At 39.3% G+C, this 16,612-nt stretch overlaps 1 protein-coding gene and 1 long non-coding RNA gene across 2 annotated transcripts in view; one reads left to right on the top strand and one right to left on the bottom strand.

Moving 5' to 3' along the window:
* Positions 1–16,612, top strand: part of LOC108873470 (disks large-associated protein 2) — a 94,872-nt gene that overhangs the window by 20,239 nt on the left and 58,021 nt on the right. The gene's annotated exons all lie outside the window — the stretch shown is intronic.
* The window catches only part of LOC127142655 (uncharacterized), a 64,278-nt gene that overhangs the window by 9,756 nt on the left and 37,910 nt on the right, over positions 1–16,612 (bottom strand). The window contains exon 3 of the long non-coding RNA XR_007813609.1: positions 5,082–5,171. This is a non-coding gene — a long non-coding RNA (uncharacterized LOC127142655). The remainder of the gene's footprint in view (positions 1–5,081; positions 5,172–16,612) is intronic.

Below are 16,612 nucleotides of genomic sequence, written 5' to 3'. Positions count from 1 at the left end.
ACAGTACCAGTCCCCTAACTAGTTTACTTGCCCTTTTGGAAGATGGTTTTCGATATAATTTGATGCTGTTAATTTTTTTGTTTTACATTAATGTTGTTTATGAATCTTTGGGTAAAACAGGCCAGTGTTTTGCATAACCTAATTTCTAGGTCACACTCAAATGTGAATGTGCCCAATGTAAATTATTTGGACTGGACTTTTAAAACCATATAGAAACACCCTACTGATTCCTGTTTTATTCATACTTAATACACCATGAAATCATTCATATTTCAACAAGGATGGTTTGTAGATTTAAAAGGCTGGTGTTATTCTAGATTTTCCATACTGTCAGCAAATCCCATTAAAAGACCTAATCCAACAATGTGTTAGTTTGTGTTTCAGTACTTTGTCTCTGAGCTGTAGAAATAGGAATACTGAAGTTGTAATCTTTAAAAACAGGTCACAAATATATTGTTTCAGTCTGCCAGCAACACTGACTCAGTCATTACCTACTCAGTTACCTACTCAGTCATTATGTTTTGGAATAAAAACCCAGTGTTTGGCCAGTGCTGCTGCAGTTACTACTGGTCCCCAATAGAGGTCATAAACCATTGAAGCAGTACCATGTCCATCATTACTCTGCAAATATGTGAAGTATAATATACAGTCTCTTGTATAAGTTGTGAAATACCTCAGAAGAAAATATGGATGGCCCCAAAACACACACATATATATACTTTCACAAACACGCGCGCACACTTGCACACAAACCTTCCCCATGCTGCAACCCTCTGCTCTGTCCTCCATCCTGCCCCCCTCTACATGTAAAGCACTCTTTGCTCTCACTCTCCGCTCACTAAGCTCAGCTAAGTGTTGCTTTGAGATTAATACATGGGAGGCCCACTCTGCCAGATGATGTAATAATCGTGGTGGTTTGCTGTTGCCTAGATACAGAGAGACAGCAGAGAAAACACTCAGCCAGGTCTTGCCATCTCTGTCACCAAGACCCTCAGGACCATTTGCGTCAATCAGAACAAAAGTGTTTTGCGATAGCTGCTGTTCACTTTTGGGGCCAGTATGTCAAAAAAAAAAAGGAAAGGAAATGTCTGTCTTAAACACGCTGCACGTTACACACAACTGTATGAGTACAAAAACTCATTCATTGTCTACCCTGTTCCAAAAATAAGATTTTATCATTATATCATTTTCCTGAATGCACCCCAAGGTATTGTTGCCTAAACTTGTTATGCCTCATCTTTGTACACAACATTAGTGCTCTGAGGATGCAAAATCTCCACTAGCAACAGACTCACTAACCCTTCAGACACCCCCTCTTCCTCTCGATGTTCTGGTTCCCTGGTGAAGGGCTGAAGGAGAACTCCAAGGGAAATCCAATTGCCTGCTGAGATGCAGGTCACTATGTTTGAATCAGTGTGTGTCTGTGTATGTGTGTGTGCCCATGTATGTGTGCACTAGGGAGGGAGGTGGTGACTAAGCCTTTGCTTCTGTAACAGTGTTGCATTAAGTGCATCTCCATTCTGTTTTTAGCTCAGCAGAGCCAAATTCAATCTGCTCGTTGCTATAGCAATAAAGACTTCAATACTGAAACTTTTTGTGCTGTTAAGATGTATGAAGATGATCTGATGATCCTTGTTTATTAGCGAGAAGATGGAGTCTTGAATTCTGAGATGGATGGCAACAGAAAAGGGTCTTGTGCTCTGAGGGCTTTCTCAATCTGCGTTCTTGTCTGCACTTGTGTTCTTATAACGCGTCATCGGTCACTAACCCCAAGCACCGTTCTGATCTTAAGTCTGTATTTAGCTAAGTGTGGTTAAACTAAAATGTTCCTCTTCTGCAGATTTTTATCAAAGATGCTGACTTGTGTGAACTTGGGGTAGATGAGTATCCCCTTTAAATTCAGTTTTGAGATTTTTTTAGGTGAGATATAAACTGTTTTTTGGAATGTGAGGTTATTCAGAAATAAACAGTACTTAAAAATGCGGAGATGACTGCTCAGTGATTTCATTAGCTAGACGGGGCCCCACGTCCATAATCATCCTGCAGAGAACAGACTTATAGTGGCAAACCATTTGGAAATTTAGTGGCACTGATATGGCATAAAATTTAATTCCTCTGGTGAAAATAAAATAAACTGTTCTCACAGCTGAAATTGGGTATTTGTTGCTGGCAAATTGTTTTGGCCAAAGGTGAAAGTTTAAGTTGATGTTATTTATTGGATAGTTGGACAGTAGCACTGAATAAATGTGTGTATCCATTTACAGTATCTCACAGTTGAAGGTTAAGTAAACTTTAAAGTTAAGAGTATGTATTTTGTCTAATGCTTTAAAGAATTAATTGAGAAAATAACTGGCAGATTAATTGGCATTGAAAATTAATGAATTTGGGCACTCTGTGTGTTCTGTGTTGTGAAAGGCTTTGACTTTTGGACTATTTCACTATAAGGGAAAATACCTCTGCACTGAAAATGGTATAGGAACATTTCTATGAACCAACTCAAACCAGCAGACGGCCGAGTCCCCACAAGCTTTTTGTGACAGAGGACAGCCATATTTTCTCCTGGATGAGTAATGATGGGCCATCATTTCACCACCATCTGCTGCTCTGGTGCCAGTGCTCTCTGAGAGACTGGCTGTGACCTTGGGGAGAGGCTGGCCTGGCTGGGCCCGTCTGCATGACATGGACTCTCGCTGCCAGCTGTCCATTAGTTCTGGAGAAACACTGTGTGATGAGTCAGTGATGCCTCGCCTATGCTGCATCTACTGTAGATTTGGCTGCTAGATTGGCTATCATCGTGCATTTTTGCAGCTCTGCCTCATTAGCTATGATGTTGAAAAAGGCACAGGGGATGGCTCAGTCCTGCGGGTCTCTAGTGGACTCTTAAAATGTAGCCATTTTCAATGTGACAGCAGCATAGTTTGACATTTTTGACACTGTCATGTAAGGAGGAGCTGAACTGGTTTCCAAACTAAAAGTAGAACCTGTCACACTTCCATTTTTCATTTTCCTCACAAACCAGAGCCAAAACCCTTCATTGCAACCTGCCACCATAGTTAAACATGTTAGACTGCAGATAGGTGGTGGTGTGAGAGGCTCCATGTCTCATTGCTACATTTTAAAATCAGGATGCTGCCTTTCTAGCACCAGTGTGGCTCTTAAAATGCCACACAACATTGCTCTGATTGATTGATTCACATCAAACTGTGTTTGGTTCATTGGTCACACAAGGCTTGCATTTTGCCTTGAGACACTAGAGGTGCAATTAAGTCTTGAATGTTTTTCAAAGATGGACATTTTAGTGGGACATTAACTAATCTAGCTCCCTCCATTAGACCACTGGGATTTGTGACACCACTAGCAGAACATCACTCCTCAGACTAGTCTCTCTTATTCCCTGCTTCCCTTCTCTTCAGCGACTCTGTCCTGCACTTGACACAAACAATAAAAGTCAAACAGAGGTGAGTAAGGAAGCTAATTACAGGCAGAGATTCAACAGAAATGACCACTGAAAAGGTAATACATCACCATCCTAAATACAGGAATAATAAAACTGCTCTGGCAGTTGCTTTGTGTTGCAGTGGTGGTCACTTAGTCACGGCTGAAGAGTTAAAAAGCCGATATAGACAGGGGAATTAGTGGTAAAGGGCGCAGATTTCTTTTTTTAGCTTCCCTCTCAAATGGTAGAAATGGTGTCAGGAGACGGCTGAATGTCACCTCGAAAGATGACATTTGCCTCTGATAATGATGAGATTTGTTTTTGCGCAAGCTACTGTATGTGTGTGAAAGTATATTGTCCCATTCACAAGTGAGTGTACAGGCCTCTGGTTGCATGTACAGTCTGTATATACATGTATGTGTGTGCCAGTGTGTGTTTTGGTACGTTTACTGCCTGGGGTAAAAGTCTCACATTACACTGTGCCCCAAGGCACATTTTTTACAGCAGAAGCAGAGACAGTTCAGGGTTTTTTTTGGGCACTGCCATGAACAGAGTCACACACACATTGCTGCACTGATGCTCGAAGCCCACACAAAAAGTTACATGCCATCCCTTTATACTTCTTCTCTCCCTTTTTTCTCCTCGCTGCTCTGTCCAATAAAGCAGAAACACCTTAAAAACAATAGATGTCAACTTAGCAAACAGATGCATTACATCTATGTCTTTTGATAGTGCTGTGTGTAATCTTAGTGTCCATCGCTGCTGTCTCATACAGTGTCTTTTTTTCCCTCCTTGTGGGGGAGAGGAGGACTTCTCAGTTGACAGCCGAGGTCATCGCACTTGTTTTTATCTTGGCTGGTGCCGTGACAGGCTTGTACTTTCAAAAAATCCTGAAGATGAGGACTGTAGTCGAGTGAGAGGAAAAAGACACACACACACACACACAAACACACCACTGCCTTGCCCTTTGAGGTAAAGGCAATGGCATCTGAAACTTTAAATCCAAAGAAGATGCTATTTGATGTTGGAGAAAAAGATGTAATGCTTTGTTCCTCTGACCAATCCTAATACCAGGACAGATTTCATGCATGAAAAGTGGCTGGCCAAAGTTAAAGGCAGTAGTAAATGATGATATGATGTACAGCAAGGTGTGTTTGATCATAAATGTCTGTGTCACCCTTTATGGTGCATTTAGCACTTTCTTATGGTTCAGTAATATGCCAGACGGCTCAGTGAACACTGTAGCAGCATGTGGTTTAATTATCAAGAGGAGCATAATCTGTCAAGATGACTGATTTGGACATGTGCTCCTTTTGCTGGATATATTTGTTACTTGCAAGCTGTAAAATTTACAGTTAACATATTGCTCTAATGTGCTTTGAGTTGTATTTATATCTTTATCTCATTCACTCTTCTCTTAATTTATGGGCGCTTCGTTCTCCTCTTAGGATAAGTGCAAAGTTGTAAGTGAGCTCTACCTTGCAAGCTGTCTCCCACCGACATATCTGGCTGTTGCCTGGCAACCACTTAGCATTTTTGTGAAGGATACCCTTATACCCGTATTTCAAAAAAAAAAAAGGCACAGTGAAGGCTAAGTTCCTTGAACTCCTGCTGTGGGTGTTTGAATACTGAATATGTTTCTCACCAAACACCAGGAGCAGCAGCACAGTCCTATTCTTGAGCCCACATCTCTGCCCCGGCATTTCCACGAAGGCTGCAAACTTTTTCTCACTAGCTGCACAGAGAAGGAGCAGAAAGTAGAGGAGGAGATTACACACAGTTACAGTTATAGATAAACTTTTTCTTGCAGATCAATAGGCTATAATGTCTTGAGGGTGGTTTGAGAATGAAGCTGATACTTAAATGAAATCAAATGGCTGCCGTGTAACTGCAGGGTCATTGGTTTTCTTGTTTTCTTGGCTTGTATTGTTCTTTTTAAAAGAGGCTGTTGGAATCGCTGCAGGTTAAAACACAGGATTTGTGTTTTATCTCTAAACTATGAGCAAGCATACAACAGAAAGGTACTTCTCTCTCTGTAGTTATGACATTCAGACATCGTAATTGTTCTGTGTTGTCATTGTTGTCAGTGAGAATAACATTCATGTTAATGAAAATAGAAATATCACTTCAGGGTATAGCCTGACAGACACTGGATTTTTTGAGGCTGTTGAGAGTTTTAAAAATGCATTGGCTAATATATACATATCATTATATAAGATAAGAATCCTTTAAATTAGTTGTGACTAAGACATGTCGAGGGCAGGACATGTGACAGTGCACAGCCAGGGTCATAAAGAACTATTTTCAGCAACAACAAGAGGTACTACATCTGATGTTACAAACCCGCCCCCGCCCCCGACCCTGATCTCAGGCATCATGGAGTCAGTCTGGGATTATGTGTAGAGACACTGTGACAGCATTAATGAACTGCGTGACAAGTTATCCAAGATGCTTCAAACAACCTGCTGCCAAGTACCAAGTATGAAAAACTGTGCACTTAAGTGTACTGTGGAGAAAAGGTGCTGTTTTAAAGGGTAAGGGTGGTCACATCAAATATTGATTTGCACTTAAGTTAATTTAGTAAATAGATAAATAAAAACTATTCAAAACATTATTTTATAAAGTATCTTCACTTTATTTTTAGTGCCAAATTTTTTTGCTCAACAGTGTATGCTGATAGATGTATCTGTGATAAGCAACTAATGGCTGATACTGTAAATCCATGGGCTCTTCTTTCCAGACAAAGCATGCTTCACTACATAATAAAGACACAATAAATGATACAGCACAAGTTACAAACAATAACTTTGTCTTTAATAAAGTGAATTAAATAATTCACCAATTAGTAATCCAGCCTGAAATCATAACAGCAAACTGTGAAAACTAGTTTTGGTCTAAAATAGATAACAGATTCTACTGTATTATATCACTCATTGTTAAATACTATTTTATGTTATCAAAGTGAGAGCACCTACAGAGTCCTCACAGTGGATAACATATGGCTGCCATATTGATAACTTCATTATTTGTCATGAGGAAAATTTGCAAGAAGTCACCATCACAGCCAAATGACATGGTAATGGATTCAGAACAGCAGCTGATCTGCCTGTAACTGTAATTATCTCCACATCCTGCTTTTACTTTCATTAGCAGCCTGTCTCCATAGTGTGCTAACTGTGAGACAGCCAAATGAGAACAAATTAATAAGACTCTGGAACCGTCCCAACTCTCTTAGAGGAAAATGTCCAGCTTATTGTGGAAAAAGCACCATAACAACTGAAATAGTGATATAATAGTGCAACTGTGTTGTGTGGAGCAGAAAGACAAGATGTAGGAATCCTCTTAATCTGAGGTTTTTGGCTTATTCTTATGTGCTATGAGTTGCTAGATGTGTTGAGAGACAAGAGAAAACATATAACGTCAGCTTAAACTGCTTGTTTAATTGAATCTTATTTAGGTTTAGGAATATACAGAAATTATTGTGAACTGTTATCTTGGTCTTGAAAAAACTGAATACCACTGAAACATGTAAGCAACATCCCACTCAGTTTAAAAGGGCATGAGAGGAAGCAAACTTGGACTGAATTCAAGGTGGTGCCATTTTTGCAACATGTAAAAGAAATGTTCATTTTTTCCAGCAGCTCATTACATGTCATGACTTGTAAAACTCACCATTTGCAAGGACATTGTTTCTATAATGGCGCAATTATGGAGGAACAGCTGAGATTCTTACAGACTTGAACCAAGAGACCTGGGTTTTCCAGTGGCGAGATCTAATTTGTCTCAATTATGAAACCATTGATGGTTCTTCATCTAAAAAGAAAATGAAAGTAAAAAAAGGAACAGAAACTGAAAAGAACTTCATGCTTCACTTCGTCATTGTCTAGACTTTTGGACTGTCTGTTATTCTTCACTGCTGTATCTGTCTACATTTAGTTTCCTGCAAGGATTATTTGCACACCACAGGTATGGCATCAGTCTCTGTCATTTTTCAGCCATCTTGTTCCTCTCTGTTTTATTTCCAGAGTTCTTTATCACAAATGGGTTGTAGCTAATCCAGTCATCCCTAGAGTAGGAGTGTGTTCTTGTGTGCAAGTGTGTGTGTGAAATAAAGAGTAAAGGGACAAGTGGGGAGGATACAAGAGAAATCACTCACTGATACTTGTCTGTGAATGAGTGAGTGTATATGCAGTCTTAAAGGCAGAGAGAGGAGATTTACTCAATTAAATGGCGGCTGCTCTGCCTTATTATTTATGCACACTGTGTCCAGCATCCTTGAGTAATACTGATAAATCACTTTCCCTGTGGTGAAATCAATACGTGTGGCATACACAACACTTCAGCCCAAAACAAACCCAGATAATGCCCCAGATATGGAGGCTGTGTTTTCTCCAACAGCCTGATGTGCATAGTATCAATTATACATAAAAGTTTACAGGTTGTTTGTTTATTTCTGTAATCAAGTTCCTTCTCACCTCACACTATGGCATCAATTAATCATTACACAGAACATACAACTCTGGCTGACTTAGGTCAGTGTGTGAGACTGCAGGGACAAGGTAACATCTGGGGATTTAAAACAATTTTCAGGCATAATTGAACAAGAAAATGCCATGACACCTGAGAAGGAGTTTAAAGCTGCACTTTCACAGATTTTTTTTATATCAAACAGAACAAAAGAACAGATGAGGAATGAGTAGTAAGACTTCCCAGTGTATCTACTATTTCTCTACTGTGCCTGTGGCAGTCTTTGGTTTTCTTTTCTTTTTGTTACTTTTGAACACGTAATTACACAGCTGCAGGCATGACCTTTATGTGGACTGGCTAAATTCTGCTTCACATACATGCCTATAATGTACTTTATCAGTAGAGAATAGGGAACTTAGGGAACCTAGGAAATATTTTCAGATGAACAAATCTCAAAATCTCAGCACTTGAATGTCTGCGTGGCTAGATTCTGCTAGGTTTATGTGGGCATTTTTGAGATCTTAAAACATACCAAACTAGAAACCCATGGTGACATATCTGCGGTACGTTTTTTTTTTTCTTTTGTCCCTTTGAACTTAACACCATTGGACAAGATCATTGATTTGCACATACACACTCTGCTATAACAATAAGTTCTTACAAGTTGATTGCATGGCATGCTGTCGGACATGGGTCTAAGAAAAACCATGGCCGGGGAAACCAAGGGCTACATGGAACTCTGAGGGGAGGGGACCATATCTATACTGTCAAATGCCTGTGAGATGCACAACTGAAAAGCAGGTCTGAAACGCCTCGTTAGTTTGAGAGGGTGATATTATGGTAGCTTTGCAGATGTGGGATATTCTAATTGGTTGATTTGAAACTTTTGTCATGTTCTGGTATTTTAGTACAAAACGTTTTACACTAAATTTTGATGTAGGCTGTTGGCTCTAGATTGGCCGTCGGTGGACTTGCCTCGCTGTGTGATCTAGGACCACCATTTCTGACTGACATCTCAAGATTTCGCCATGTTTCTCTCACAAGTGTCATCTTTCATTTGCCCAAAATCACACTTTAAAAACGTGCCTTTCTCCTCTGCCCTATCCATTACAAAACTGTCAGGACACTGTGGTGGAGAGAAAATTACTTGTGAAAGGAGATGAGAATCAGAATCAGAACTAATAAATTTATAGTCAGGGTGCTTATTTGCAATGCGGAATGTCAGCTGCCACGCCCTGTGTGTGCTGAGATTTGTGTGTTTTGCTCCATGCACCTTGATTAATGAAAATGATGCACATTTTTGCATACATTTACATACCAATATAAATAACCTACCCTACTGTGACTCCTTCATCTTATAGGACAGTTGGAAGTAGTACATATTATTACTGGTCTTGCGTAATGTGACAGTGAGTATGTTGATAGAAATACTTCCTAATTCATGAATAAATTAATAATAAAATTCTGCCTTCTGTTACTGGATAGCACAGTGCAGAGTATAAGGAAACCTGAGTGAGAATTCAAATACCCACTGTAACAGTGGGAGAACACGCCACAATAAAATAGTCCTCAAGATTTTCTCCTCAAGGATCTGCTCTTGTTGACTCCACTGAACCACAGTGGTGAAGCCGTTATCCAGGGGATTCCCTGACATCTCAGTATTTCACTGTGGGAGCTCGGCTGCAGCATCGCATTGTCATCACCTATAATGCAACTAGCAGGGATGTTTCAGGCCCCTTCCCCACTCACTCAAAACTCACCACCAGACCCCCCTCCCATTCACTAAAAGCTTTTTTTTCCAAATGTCTTACATCATAGCCTTGAGAAGTCGACACAGACAAAAAAAAAAAGAAAAAGAAAACTGATCAAACGAACTGAGAACGAAAAACCCTCTAAGAGCTTTTCTTTGCATTTGTCACATCTGTGGTAGTGCTGTTGCTTTTATTTCAGACACAACTGGGAATAATGTCATGACAAATAGACAGTGCTAATAAATAATCTACAGGCTTCTTTTGTAAGCTTACTGGAAAGAGATTGCAATGAAAAAAAATCAATAATTGATGTTGTGCTAGATCCAGATTATTTTTCTTTTCCTTTTGTACTACCTACTGCACCATTTTGGACATTTCTCATATCAAAAAGGCAATGGGAAAAACACACACACACACAAACTAAATCTGTAAAAGAAAGACAATTAATTCACATTTTGGTCCACTTTAAGGCTTTCATGAGAAAATGCGACATAGCTGAGCGGAAACACAATTATAACCCTCTAGATTAATTAGAGGTAACTGAACCTAATCAGAGGAAGAGCTCAAGGCTTCCTTCCTGGTTATAGAGTCCCTGGGAAATTGAGTAAAAAAATAACTAGCACCATACAAGGAAGGCAAGCAAATTCCTTCATAATCTGACAGCTATCAGCACTCTGGAGTCTTGCAGTGGATAAGTAGCCTTATAGGAGGGTAATATTTTTGTTACTGTTCTCATGTTACTCTGTCTAACTAATAGCCTATTTGCATAAGTAAAATAAGGTGGAAACCACCCCAAAACAGCTACTGCAGAAGACTTCCAGAAGACTAATAATTACTAATAATCAATAATAATTAACCAATTATTTCAGCTCTAATTTGTTTGTCTAACAGACGTTGAGGGATAATTCATCAGTTACATTCAGTCAGCCATTTAAGATACTTACTAAGGTGTCTGCCATGAGACAGACATGTTTCTTTTTGAAAGCTATATGGTAAAATACTCTGTAGTTACGGTATGACTCATTTACCATAGTCTTTTACATCAGAGCAGTAGATCGTAACATGTACTGTGTAATCGACTAATGCAGTAAGCCTCACAAGGGACCTCTCAGGGTTGTTAACAGCTGTCTGCTCGACCAAGCGGAATGGACAGAACTGAAGATTTAAAAGCACCATGCTGACAGGCATGCAGGTGTTGCTGTAGTCACAGGAAGAAATGTCCAGAGGGGAATTTACAGCATTTCAGTATTTGTCTCTTGCCACTTCAGCTATAAACATTATCACTTACATAACAGAGGAGATGGGCACTGAGGTTTGCAACTTGCCATTATAACTGAAGTTCTTCTGCACCCTCATTAACCCTCATTAATGACTAAGTAGGTAATTAATCTGCAGTGAAATTTGTACAGAAACTGTCACATTTAAGGAGATTTTGAGGCTAAATTAAAACTTGAGACTTGCATTCTGTGACTCTCTGTGACTTTTTTTTAGATTCAGACTTTTGTAAGAGTTGTTCAATAAACTGGTTTGTCATTTAGCTTTATGTTTAATATAGAAGAACATTGATTCAAAGATCCTACTTGAATGGAAGAGGAACCTCAACGTAAGCAATGATAGTCACTGTGGCTGAACAGACAAAGAAAACAAACTTCAGTGTCATGCTGTTGAGGGACATGAACTCAGTTACCTCTTTTGAAGTTCATTTTGGACTGTAGCCTGTATTTTTATATGGATCCCAGGTAAATTCAATCAATGCATGAGCTCAGCCTCATACAGAGAATGCATATTTATCGTCCAGCCTGACTTAAGACGACACTGCCAATCAATAAATGAGAGTCTCTACTGGCAGGGAGTGCACAGCGATACTAAGGACAGCAGAAACTGACATGCTTATTTAGTTATAAAGTACAAGCAGAGGTTTCTGGCTTGCTGAAGGCATTAGGTATATGGTAACATTGCCTTTAGGTTAGTAAGAGAGTTTACTGTAAAATATATTACCCAGAGAAGAGTGTACACCTAGTTCAACCCCACAGTAAATGTGAAACAATGAATTAACAAATCAGTGGATGGAGATGTGAATAATTTAAACGACCAATTCAATTAATAAGCGCCAAACAGAACAATACCTTTTCTCGCAGATTAGCACAGTTTGCATCAGAAGTCCTGGAGTTGTTATTGTTACTGTATTGTGATGCTGAGAGACTGAAGTGTAACATCTGTGATCCTGGTGGTTATTTTATTGCTTGAGATTTAAGTTGTGATGAACCATGACTGTGGAAAAACATAGCTATAGAGGGTTTCTGAAGGGACTTTCAGATGTCTGGAGATTTTGGGTACTTCTTGCTGCAATGTTGTCTTGAACTAAGAAATTGGGAACAAGGCATCAGAGTGGAACAATCAAACCATGCTGAACCCCTGGAGATCTATCTAATAATATAAGTAACACAAAATGTAATATATTTTGGGAAATAACCTAAACCCCAACAAATTTGCATTTGTAGATATAAGTTGGGAGTCTCTCTTAATGCCTTCTATACAGTTTGGATTTTGCAAGGATTGCAGGAACTACATCTAGAGGCTACATGCTGAAGTTGATATGTATTTTTTTAGAGCAGATGGAGCCCCTGCTAGGTGCTGTTCTATAGTCTGTGATCTAGGTGAGCTTTAGCCTTCGCAGTTGTCCAGATTTTGACTTCCTCACCTCTTCTGTCAGGGCAACACCAACAGAACAAATGTGTCATGTCTGTTGAAAGTGTTTACGCCTATGCATACATGTGTGTTTGACTTCATGTACATCAAGGTACAGTGCGTCCACTCTGAAGGTCACAGCACAGCATCAGTAATGAATCCTGGGACCTGGTGGTTGCAGGTTTCCCCTCAGCCAGCTCTCTGACAGTCTGAACTATCACCAGAGTGACAGATGGAGCGGCGTGGTGGCGCAGCACAGCACTGCTTTGTCTCACAGAGCAGAGTGCTGAGGTACTGCATCTATATTATTTGAGCAAGAAAACACACATAAAACCGTTAAGGTAGAAAATTATAAATTAATAATAAATGAAAAATGTTTTGTAACTGGTTTTGGTAAAAAAAAATTAAAACAAAAAGGAAAACAATAGTCTTCATCTTTCCACACATACTTATATCTCACCACTATATGTTTTGTTAACGTATTAAGTCTTTAAAGTTAATCAAATTGTTCTTTTGTGGGTCATTCTTTTTGGCTTCACAAAGCAGCCTTTCATTCCTGTGTCGCTGGATAGGTGGTTGCCACAGCAACAAGCCTTTATCCCACTATCTCTTGAGTGTTAGACAAATGGGGTGACCTGGTGTGGACATCTCTACAACACTCTCCTGTGACCTTAATGACCTGACTGTAAATCTTTATTCAGAATAATTTACACTAATAAGAACAGAGCAATCTAATTAACCACACATTATACCCATGAAGTCCTACAAGCTTCAGAGGTACACATGACTACAACCTAGTATTATTTCTCCCAACAATCCATCTCCTCTGTACAGTATGTACTAGTTTAAAACATCTGAAGTTATGGTAGCACAGTAACCGTAGATGCTAATCTTACTCTCCTGTAATTCTGTAAACAGCCTCCTCTTCTATTGTTTACCTTACCAAGCATTGCTAGATGGGGCAAACCTGCTGTTCAGGTTCTCTGCCAAGTATTACCTCCTTTACACAGCTTATTGTAAGACCCCTCTCACAGTTTCTCTCTGCATCTGCTTAAGCAACGTGCAGGATCTTTTAATCTGTCTTCTGCACAGCCATCAGGAGGAAGGCCTGTCCTCCATATTTCATGTGCTTCACATTTGGTTAGCCATCATTAAAGCTCAACTTTTCACATTGGCTGCTTGACAATCTGGTGCAGGCTGTACAGGTATTGAGGGAGGAGCTGTCCCCCACCCAACCCCTTCATCCCTTCTCTCACTCTCTCTTCCTTTCTCTCACTCTCTGCTGCAGTAGGCTCAAGACAGATGGAGCGGTACATGACAAAACAGCCTAATTAAGAGAGTAGTGCACCCCTGAATTCCCACACGTGGAAACCCTCTCCAGAACCGTGACAGAACATGTTGGCAGCGAGGAAAGAAGAAAAACATTTTTCAATTTGCATCATCCATCTTTGTCCTCAACGTACTAGGCTTTTTCCTACTACCTGGAAACCTCGCAAAAAGAGCGAAGTAACAAATAGGCCATTAAAATATGCACTATGGTACATCAGCGGCAGTCGAACGCAGAACGATAACATGAAAATCCTAATGAGCTACATGGCTGAATACATTTACAAGTTCAAGATGATTTAGACATGGATCAAAAAATGGCAAACTGTTAGACCTGCACACTAGGAGAGGGTGTAGTCTTTATTTTACATGAGGGTCCTCGTGGACGAACTGCTTATTTGTGGACAACGGGAAAAAAAATGCAGCTCTGAAGCTTCAGTTATAGCATTAAACAGCTGCTCACATTGTCTTCATTATATTGTACACATTTGTCTTTGCCACTGACGTAAGGTATGAGTGTAGCTGAAACCATGAGTTGAGTTTTTAAGCAAAACTGCCAAACATCCAGCTTCATATTGATGCCAAAAGTCAGCAGCTCAAACGTTGTAAATAGATCGGGTTTCTTTAAGGCAGCATTTACACAGATGAATATTAAATCCTCTGGCAGGACACTTTGATCCCAATAGCCTAATAGTATCTTCAGTTTAAGGGCTGTTATGAAAAAAAAAACAAAAAACTCTTGTGTACATGTTTTCTCTGTATTAGTCTCACAGCACTAATATCTAAGGTGTTATAAGAACACGCTCAATGAAATGCTGCATGAAACTTACATTTCAATACCCTCCTGTGTATTATGCCTTATATGCATTAGCCTCTAAAGCCTGTATTTAGTGAGAAAAGCTGCTTTCATTATAGTGAAGAAAACTAAGAAAGGAGAGCGCCTCAAAGACAGTGAAGTAGTGCCACAGAAACAGCTTCTAAGCAGCTATTTCAAAGGACAAACATATATTTTTTATGGTTTATGACAAATTAACTACTAAAGGCACAATATTGCTGAAGACTAGGAAGTGATAATATAATAACTGTGGGACAATGTCTCACAAAATAATAAAATGTTCTGTTGTAGGGAGCTAATAAGTTTTTAGACACTGTAATCATATCTACTGGTATTGTAAGAGGAATCACAGTATCACAGATTTCTACAGGTACTGTATAAAAGGTTCAAATTTAATAATGACAAAAACAGTAATTGTTTTATTGTCACTTTGTGTTTTTGTGCCTTATGTGTGGGAAGACTGGATGACTGTGCTTAAATGATGTTGCTGCTGGCATAAATATGAAAGGGTTGCAGAGAGTCACAGGGATAGTTTCATGTTTGTCCTTGCATGTGGCTATAAAAGCCAATGTGTGACACACAGGGGGTAGTGAGTTTTTGTGCAGATGTACTCGCTGCAGGCCAGGGCAAGCTACACCACGCTGGTGTCTCTCCACATACTGTATATCACTTTAACAGATGCTTCTAATTCAAGGTGTACACCTGAGATGTATTGTAAGAGTATTACCACTCTATTGCTGCAGTGAAGCCCTGACAAAGTATCTGGTGAGAGCAGGCGTTCTGAATTAAACATCTGTTAAAACACAGTGAGAATGAAGGGCTGGCTTGTGCTTTAATATTGCAGTTGTTGCAGACAAAAGGTACGGTTATCTCAATATTTTTCGGAAGAAGTTTATTTTTCATTCTGTCTCTAGCACAATGCATTTGGGATGAGCTTTTCCTTTAATGTGATTTCATTTGTATTTTTCTCTCTTTCTGTGCAGGAAGGATGTTACAACACCTTTAATGTAATACTTAGTGGCATAATGTACTGCATTATCAGGAAAACATTATTACAGTCAGCTTGCCCGAAATAATATTAGTCAACAGTATTTATAACAAGTTTAATAACACTTTCTAAACATTTAGAATGGCAATGTGTTGCTACATACTGATTATTACAGTACGTTGTCTGTATTTTTGTATCTTATTGTAACCTTCTACAGTAGATTATATAAGCAGCCATTTTTTATTTTGAGTGGAAAACACGAAGACACATCTAACCTGTAATGCAAAATGCAATGCTGCTGTCCAACTTCAGTTCTGAACGTGTCTTGCCTGGCACATATCTAGCCAGTGTGACTGCCAGTGTTGTCGCTGCCACAGTTTGACTTCCCCGCACTTGATATCCACATCTTAGCTACTCAGTGTCTCTAGCCACAGCAGATGGTATATTTTCCAAAATGTCCCGAAAGCCATAACAGTTTCGTGCAAGCTTGTAAATTAAGGCACTTGCAGACAGGCAGATAATGCAGGAATACTGTACATGCTATTTATTTACAATTTCAATGAAAAAAGTTTGGCTAGAAAAGATTAGCATATTTAAAAGGGATCTAAGTATCCTGCAAGTTACAGCTACTGAATTTTAAACTTGATAACTTTGGTGAACTGAGCCCCTGATTGCCTGTGGTTAATAATAATTCTCACAAAAGATCCATCTGGACTGTGTATGTATTTGAGTATATTCAGCGACTATAAAGGATGATGTAGAGGCAGAAAACACAGAGGAAAACACAAGGATTTTGGAGAGTGGATCATTTCATATCAATTTGAAATTAAATTTGTGTCATTGTTGAAATAACTGCCTTTAAAAAATACTCACAAACTGTTAAATATTTGTGTATTAATTCTAAATGCCAAACAAGCACCTGGGTCAGTAGCTATGGTCTGTCACAATTCATGGCTGCCATAGTATAAACATACAACACAACAGATGTAGACTAAAGCAGTACTCTCCATGTGGTCATACATTTCATAACAATATGTTGAGGTAAATGCTTTGTAGGCAGAGGCTTAAAAACATCCTACGCAACCAAGATGGCTCAAGTGTACCAGATGTCTCAATATTCA

This window comes from Lates calcarifer, linkage group LG7_1 (assembly GCF_001640805.2).
Source record: "Lates calcarifer isolate ASB-BC8 linkage group LG7_1, TLL_Latcal_v3, whole genome shotgun sequence".
Lineage (NCBI taxonomy): Eukaryota > Metazoa > Chordata > Actinopteri > Centropomidae > Lates > Lates calcarifer.
Note: the sequence above shows the minus strand (reverse complement) of the source record. Positions and strands in the feature narration are given on the sequence as shown.